Source organism: Rhinopithecus bieti, unplaced genomic scaffold (genome assembly GCF_001698545.2).
Source record: "Rhinopithecus bieti isolate Rb0 unplaced genomic scaffold, ASM169854v2 scaffold_13262, whole genome shotgun sequence".
In the NCBI taxonomy this organism is placed as follows: domain Eukaryota; kingdom Metazoa; phylum Chordata; class Mammalia; order Primates; family Cercopithecidae; genus Rhinopithecus; species Rhinopithecus bieti.
The window spans coordinates 3,391,852-3,399,775 of NW_016808004.1; positions in this window are offsets into that span (position 1 = coordinate 3,391,852).

Below are 7,924 nucleotides of genomic sequence, written 5' to 3' on the forward strand. Positions count from 1 at the left end.
AGGATGACTTGAGGTCAGGAGTTAGAGACCAGTCTGGGCAACATAGCAAGACTTCCAACTCTACAAAAACTAAAAAGTGACCCAGGTGGGGTGGTGCATGTCTGGTCCCAGCTACTTGGCAGGCTGAAGCGGATCACTTGAGGCCTGGAGGAGCCATGATCATGCCACTACACTGCAGCTTGGGCGACAGAGCAAGACTCTCAAAAAAAAAAGACTTCCCCCACCATCGTGGAATTCTCTGGAGGACATGTAGGGCTGGATGACAAGGACTTGTGCCTTGTCAGACCCCGTTTGAAACCCAGTCTGAAGTTTTGGAACACCCACAACAGCCATACCTGACTTCATCTCACACACGTAACAGGAAAGAAAAGGGAGGTCTTCCAGAATCTGTCGTTGAGTTTACACCAGGTTCCTCCCATCGGATCTTTGGGAATGCTGTGGTTCTGAAAGATAAAACGGAGACCCTACACTTCTTCCTAGGAATACCCTGCCTGGGAGCATCCTGATCCTGTCTTCAGACAAGGGGCATCCACATCTTGTCTTCTAGGGCCTTTCTTGAGGCCCCTTCCAGCTCCAAAGTTCTCATCTCAAGCTCAGTTCTGTGTCTTCATGCTGCGAAATGTCTTTAGGGATCCCCAAACTCCTCTTGCTGTTGGGAACATGTGGCAGTCGCACATTGTGAGGTGAGATAGAAGAGGCAGTGGCAGAACCCATGCCATGGAGACACGTCCATCAGCCACAGCAGCTTCTGCTACTGCATAAATCCATAGGCACAATCACACACCTCCCATCTCCCATGACATCATAAAGATGCCCAGCTGGGACCCACCTACAGTGATGGGGCGATGGGGTTTCACCTACAGACGGGCAAACAGGCACTCCTCCTCACTGTCCCAGTCACCTGACGTGCCTTCGCTGCACACTCAGGGCGTGACGCCCCAGGAAGTGCCCATCGCGCCCCAAGCTCCTTACCCGCTTCCTCCCACACTCCGGGACGTGCCTTACTTTTTTTTTTTTTTTGAGACGGAGTCTCACTCTGTCGCCCAGGCTGGAGTGCAGTGGCCAGATCTCAGCTCACTGAAAGCTCCGTCTCCCGGGTTTACGCCATTCTCCTGCCTCAGCCTCCTGAGTAGCTGGGACTACAGGCACCCGCCACCTCGCCTGGCTAGTTTTTTTGTATTTTTTAGTAGAGACGGGGTTTCACAGTGTTAGCCAGGATGGTCTCGATCTCCTGACCTCGTGATCCGCCCGTCTCGGCCTCCCAAAGTGCTGGGATTACAGGCTTGAGCCACCGCCTCACCAGAGCGCATGCGCCCTTCTCAGGCGCAGCCCCACGGCGCACAGCGCCAGCTCATTGGCTGGCGGGAAGTGGAGTTCCGAAGAGAAGCCCCTCAGTCTCCGGAAGCCCCGCCCTGCAGATTGTTCCCAGGATGCAACACGGGCTTGCGTCTAAAAAAGCTGTGCTTTGTTGGGACTATCTGGGAGTTTCTGCCTTCAACAAAGTGCGCAGGCGCACTTAGGCGAGGCGGGGCGGCTGTAAGACGCGGAGATGTCAAGAGTGGTACTGGAAGTGGCAGAAGCTCTCCTCTTGCGCTATTCAGCTTCCGGTGTGGTGGGTCCCGGATGTTGCGTGTCTGTGGCGGGTAGATAGCCCGAGCTCCAGAGGCCTCCATCTTGTAATGGTGGATGTACTTGAGTGGACACGACAGACGGGGAAGGACCCTGATGGTCCGAGGTACTTTTCACATGGCTGTGAAGACAACTCATTCTCTGACTTTCAGATGGATGTGGCCCTCTGATGAGATGTGTGCACACCTCACCGAATGCATATGTCTGTTGAGCCTGGACATTAAGTATCTATTGATGTTCTTCTGTGTGACAGGTGATGTCCTAGGTGCTGCAGTGAACAGAAGAGACAAAATATCCTTGTTCCCTTGAAGCTAATGTCATGGGGCCAATAAAAACAAGTCAAGTGCACTTTGTATGGAAAGTGGTAATTCCTAAGAAGAAAAACAAAGATGGGGATAAAGGGTGCAGAGGGCCTGTACTGTGTGTCTGTTACTACCTCTGGGACTCTATCTCTTGAGTGTGCTTGGGTATGTCCACCTGTTTTTCCTAGTGACAAAGTCTGGGTGATTCTGTGGGGACATATATTGGTGTGTCTGGGAGGTCCCATGTGTCTCAGTGGTGGTCCCTGTTTTCGGGAAGGAGTGTCTGTGAATGTCCATGTGTCTCACTGCACGGCTGTGATTTTTCTCTGCCTCTGTGTTTTCCAGTCTTTGTGTGATGAAATACAAAGGCCTAGCAGGCTCAGAGTTATTAATGAATTGTACTTAAGCATTTAGATGCATATATTTATTGTACTATTAAATTCTTCCAATATATAGTTAAAAAAAAAAAAAAAAAAGCTTCACAGTTGTTTTAGTAAGGTTGTGTGAATTTTTTCAGGGAGTGGGAGACCAAGTCTTGATCCATTGCCCAGGCTACAGTGCAATGGTGCAGTCTCAGCTCACTGCAACCTCTGTCTCCCATGTTCAAGCAATTCTCGTGTCTTAGCCTCCCAAGTAGCTGGGATTACAGGTGTGTGCCACCATGCCCAGCTAATTTTTTGTATTTTTGGTAGAGATGGAGTTTCACTGTGTTGGCCAGGCTGGTCTCAAACTCCTGATCTCAAGTGATCCTCCACCCACCTCGGCCTCCCAAAGTGCTGGGATTACAGGCATGAGTCACTGCGCCCAGCCTCAAGTTGATTTTTTAAAGTTTGGGATTCATTGTTTATTTAAAAAACAACAATTGGGCAGGGATCAGAGGCTCACACCTGTAATTCCAGCACTTTGAAATGTCGAGACAGCTGGATTCTTTGAGCTCAGGAGTTCAAGACGAGGCTGGGTAACTTGGAGATACTCCATCTCTGCAAAACATATGAAAATTAGCCAGGTGTGATGAGGCTCACCTGTAGTCCCAGCTAATCAGAAGGCTGAAGCTGGAGGATAGCTTGGACCCAGGAGGTCGAGGCTGCAATAAGCTGTGATCGTGCCACTGCACTCCAACCTGGAAATAAGAGCAAGACCCTATCTTAAGCAAACAAAAAAATCCTATCTGAAGCAGATAAAAAGAGTCATATTTTATTTTAAAATATGTATGAAATGAGTAGAATTATTAACAGGAAGCCTGTTTTCTAAATGGTGAGCCTTTAAACACTGATTCTTATGGAAGTGGTCAGTACTTTTCGTAAATCATAAAACATGAATGTTTTCTTCAGTTTGGTGTGTAAATAAATATCAGAGTTTGCACTTCCATTGGTTCTTAAATAGGAGAATATTTTCAGAAATGGAAGCATATAAAATGCATCAGGAGTTTTGACCCAATTCTCTAGTGATTGATGGAGGCCAGCCAATCCTCAGATGCACCTCAGAACCTGCCATTAAATTTAAAATAGAAGATCAGAAACTAAACTTCTACATTGACAGTGGTCCGACTTTCTCTGCCAGCTTCTCAGAGGACTCATCTCTACTGTCACTTTTAATTCTATTCAAGCTGTCAGAGTCTTTAGGCAACCTGTTTCGTTACCCACGTCTCAGGCCACACCAGTATCCTTAGTTTTGATTAACACTCATTATAGCTTTCTAGTTTCTGAAGCCTCACCGTTAAACTTTCTAGTTAGAGATTTGTTACATCAATTGAATGCCATCATACAATGTCATGGGAAAGGTGTTTTTATCCCCTTGACCTCAGACCAAACCTCAAACTTTCTGTTTTCCCTGATTGAGACGCGTCCTCTGAAGAGGATGCAACCTCAAGTGATATTCCAATGACTTCCAGTTACTGACGTTCCAATTAGTCCCTGGGCCTCATATGCAAATGAAGTTGCATTGCTACAGAGCACAGAGACTGTGCATGTTGCCTGGAAAAGGAATAAGCCTTTTCAACCAATAGCTCAATGCCCTCTTGTGTCAATATGCAGAACAAGGAATTGAATCTATGCTAGACTCTGTTACAGCAGTGTCCATTAACTTTACCTTCTCCCACTATAACACCCCAGTCTTGCCAGTAAAAATGAGAAGGGAAGTTTGATTTTGATGAGAACCAAATTTACCAATTTTACAAAATCTAATAGCCACAGTTCTTGTAGTTCCTCACCACCCTACAGTTCCCAATACAACCACTATTTTTACCCCGGTTCCTGCTTATGCAGCCTGGTTTGCATGAATGGACCTCTGCTCAGCTGTCTTTTCCATTCTTTTGCACCCTGATTCATAGTTCCTCTGTGCAGTTCTCTTTAGAGGACAGTGGGCATGGCCTGCATACCTCAGGAATATTGTTGCTCCCCCATCAATGTTTTCCCAAGTCCTTAAGGCTTGCTCAGACTTGTAACTTTTATCCAAGGCCCTACTCTTGTTCAGTATACTGATAATCTCTTTGTAGCCAAGCTAAGCAAGGTGGTCTTATGGATTTCCTCGTTCTCCTAGAGACACTAACTGAATTGGGCCATAAAGCCTCGCAATCTAAATTTCAGTGGGTGCAGATAGTTACTACTTAGCATGTGAGATATCTCAGGGCACCCAAAGCTCAGCCAGAATGCCTTGAATCAGTTTTATCCATTGCTGTCCCCAGAATAAAAGCAGGTATGGGCCAGGTGCAGGGGCTCATGCCTGTAATCCCAGCACTTTGGGAGGCCAAGATGGGCGGATCATGAGGTCATGAGATCGAGACCATCCTGGCTAACACAGTGAGACCCTGTCTCCACTAAGAGTACAAAAAATTAGCCGGACGTGGGGGCAGGCACCTGTAGTCCCAGCTACTTGGGAGACAGGCAGGAGAATTGCTTGAACCCAGGAGGCAGAGGTTGCAGTGAGCCAAGATCATGCTGTTGCACTCCAGCCTGGGCAACAGAGTGAGACTCTGTCTTAAACAAACAAATAAAAAAACAGACATAATTCTAGGAGCAGCTGGCTATCTTCACTGAGAATTCCTAATTATGCTGCCTTTGCTAAACCTCTGTATGCCGTCTTTTCAGATCTGCCTCAGAGCCTATTATCTGCCCCTCAGAGACATCGACCTTCTTTGTTTTTTTTTTTTTTTGTTTTGTTTTTTTCCGAGACGGAGTCTTGCTCTCTCGCCCAGGCTGGAGTGCAGTGGCGTGATCTCGGCTCACTGCAAGCTCCGCCTCCCAGGTTCGCACCATTCTCCTGCCTCAGCCTCCCGAGTAGCTGGGACTACAGGCACCCGCCACCACACCTGGCTAATTTTTTTGTATTTTTAATAGAGACGGGGTTTCACCGTGTTAGCCAGGATGGTCTCGATCTCCTGACCTCGTGATCCGCCCGCCTCGGCCTCCCAAAGTGCTGGGATTACAAGTGTGAGCCACCACACCCGTCCCAGACCTTCTTTGAATTATTACAATTAGCACTGTCCACATATCTACTCTTGGCTTACCAAAATTGCCAATTTTAACGAACCTTTTCACCTCTATTGTCATGAAAATGATGGGATTGCTGCAGATATCCCAACAATTGCTGCAGGTATCTGAGAGGCAAAAGACAGCCCTCTCAGATACATTCTATTGCATATTTCTCTTGTTAGTTAGACCTTGTGGCACCAGGCATGCCTCCATGCATGCCCCCTTGTCCGCATCTCGTAGCTGTAGCTGTGATGCAGGATGCAGGATGTTTTAGTGCTGCTTCACCAGCCAGAGGCCTCTGTGACCAGTGATGTCCTTGCCCGGGCCTTGCTTGGCTCCGGGATCGCAGCTGGAGATACCTCACCCCCCAGCCCAGCCGGCTGCACTTACCTTGCATTTGCCACAGGATCTGCACTCGGCCCACAGCTGGGTCGGGTGTGCAGTGACCTGCTTCTGCCTTAGGCACCAATGTCTGGATGACAGGAACATGGTGGCACCCAAAAAACTCAGGTGCCGTGACCCCAAAGTCCCAGAGGGGCTGTTGCAGTGTGCAGCAGCTCTCCTCCCTCCCACCACTTGTAGCATGGTGAGTGGTTGGGTGTGTTTCAGCCCATTTGTGTTACAGCTCCTTCAGTCCCGCTGCCCCACTCTGGCCTGTGACTCTGGGGCTGGGCTGGCTCCCCTACTGCTTCCTGTTGCATGGGGCAGCTGCCTGGTGCCAGCAGAGGGCAGAGGTCCACAATGTTACAGCCTTTTTTGTACCTCTGTTCAGTGGGTCCCCAGTTCTTGTCCTGTGTCCAAGAAGAATGAGGTTATGCTGACAACTGAAGGGTGAGCAGGGCAGAGAGTTTTATTGAGCAACAGCTCTCAGCAGAGAGGGGAACCCGAGCTGGGCAGCCCTCTACCTGAAGTCGGGTAGTCTCCCCCACCGTGGGTATGAAGTCATACCCACTTTGGGATGGGTAGTCCCAAAGTCTATCTGAGCCTGGGGCTTTTCTGGGCTTACAGTGGCAGAACATGTGCTGATTGGTTTGTGAGTGTGCAAAAAAGGCTAAAACAACAAATAAATAAAAGGCACCACTCAAAGATGGGCACAACGGTGCCAAAAAAACAATTAGGGAAGGGTAGGTATATGTAATAGGTGAAGGGTGGCATCCATCACAGGAAAGCTCACAAATGGGAAGAGAGGTTCTCAATCCGGTCCGTGGATTTATCCAAGACTTGTAGCTTGGCCTTCAGGCTTTAAACTGTCTTCGGCTTGAAGGTTGGGTTTCACTGGGGAGCCGCCCCTGTCTACCTATGACTTGCCTGCCTCCTGCCACTATCAGCTGCCTCCACAATTGACAGAGTCATACTCTTACATTAGGCTGTCTCATTCAGCTCTGTGTTCCCCATGCCATACCTGCTGTCTAACAAGCTCACAAAATACAGCGCCTCTGTCCTCCATGAGAGCCTATGAAGAAGCCTATTAACAAATCCTTCTATCATCTCACACCTTTGTGACACTTTAAATCCATCTATGACCCCCACCCCTGACGGTGGAACGCCCTACTCTAGTCCACATGGTTACCTTGCAGAGACAGAAATGGTTTCAAAGCCAGGAGAGTTCTTAGACATCCCCTTAGACAACCCAGGCTTCTTTTTTTTTTTTTTTTTTTTTTTTTGAGACAGAGTCTGGCTCTGTCACCCAGGCTGGAGTGCAGTAGCCTGATCTTGGCTCACTGCAACCTGTGCCTCCCGGGTTCAAGCAATTCTGCCTCACTCTCCCGAGTAACTGGGATTACAGGTGCCCACCACCATGCCCGGCTAATTTTTATATTTTTAGTAGAGGGGTTTCCATCATGTTGATCAGTCTGGTCTTGAATTCCTGACCTCAGGTGATCCGCCTGCCTCGGCCTCCCAAAGTGCAAGGATTACAGGCATGAGCCACCGTGCCCAGCCTCTCAGGTTAAATTTTAAGAGCACCCTGGCCAAGGAGAAAGTCCATTCAGATGGTTGGGGAAGGGGGTGCTTAGAATTTTATTTTTGGTTCACAGGCTCTTGCAAATGAAATTCCTGGAGAAACATAATCACTGGTTATGCCATAGGTTCCCCACAAGAAACATTTGAGGCATACTCTTTATTCGCCATAAAATCAGCCCAACCTGCTGAACCCATAGCTCTTACTAGAGCTTGCACTTGGGCAAAGGGAAACTGCACAGTTCACACTGACTCCCATGGCTCTGGAGTCTGCCATGATGTTGGCACAATTTGGAAATTCATGGATTTCTCACCCTACCAGTACTGCAGCCTTTATATGTTCTGTGATGAACATTGCTTTCAACTATGCCTTCCGTCAGGCCATGTAAGTTCCCACCCGTTTCTCCGTCGCAAAGGGTTTTTATGAGGATGTACATGCTGAGTATTATCAACAGCTTTTTTTTTTCTGTATTTGTTCAGATGATTTGACATATTTTCCCCTTAATGCAGTATTGTGATATATTAATTGATGCATAGTATTTTATTGTAAAATATAACGTATTC